The sequence below is a fragment of the Dasypus novemcinctus genome, chromosome 6, assembly GCF_030445035.2.
Source record: "Dasypus novemcinctus isolate mDasNov1 chromosome 6, mDasNov1.1.hap2, whole genome shotgun sequence".
Taxonomy (NCBI): Eukaryota; Metazoa; Chordata; class Mammalia; order Cingulata; family Dasypodidae; genus Dasypus; species Dasypus novemcinctus.
The window spans coordinates 68,709,203-68,709,878 of NC_080678.1; the positions used below are offsets into that span (position 1 = coordinate 68,709,203).

Below are 676 nucleotides of genomic sequence, written 5' to 3' on the forward strand. Positions count from 1 at the left end.
AGACTCTTTTTTTTTTTTTGGCTTACAGAAATTTATTAGACTCCAGATGAGTTTATAGAAATTAAAACTCAGACTGTTTACTCTTGTATTGTGAGTATCCATCCAACTGTCTTCCAAATGTTAAGAGCTGTGTGGTGGGCTGTCATCAAAATCCTTGAAGCCTTGAGGTAAATGAAGTCTACCTGTGCTATCCACAAAGGTGAATTCCTAATCCTTGTACTTTCTAAACTGTCCCGTCCATTGCTGCCAAGTTTGCCTCTAGACCCAAGCAAGCTGTAAGTGGATGAACATGGATATAAAATGTCTACCACGGACCAAATACAAAATTGCCGAGACAGGTCAGACTCAGGTCTGCCTGTTTCCTCATGCCTAGGCTTGACTGAGGCTTTAGAACCTCAGCAGTTGCTCATCCATCTTTGGCATATAACTGTCCAAAATATTCCAGGAAAAGCCACATTCCATTTATGCCTAGAGGCATCCCTAAATAATGGTGCCCAGTGCTAAGCAGTCATTTAGAGAACCACATGCACTATCCAACTACAGGGGGCCTTTCCCAGCAGTGCACGCAGCCTAAGGCTGTGGCTACATGGGCCCATGCGCCACCATCAGAGCTACTGGCATTCATCATTGTCGTCAGATGTCCCTACCAACATTGGCTTCATTAGAGGCAGGGCAT

At 44.4% G+C, this 676-nt stretch overlaps 1 non-coding gene across 1 annotated transcript; it reads right to left on the reverse strand.

Annotated features, from left to right (window-relative positions):
- Nucleotides 1–596: 596 nt before the first annotated feature.
- LOC111759958 (small nucleolar RNA SNORD74) lies at nt 597–676 on the reverse strand. Its single transcript, XR_002793785.1, has one exon. It is a non-coding gene; the product is annotated as a small nucleolar RNA SNORD74 (small nucleolar RNA).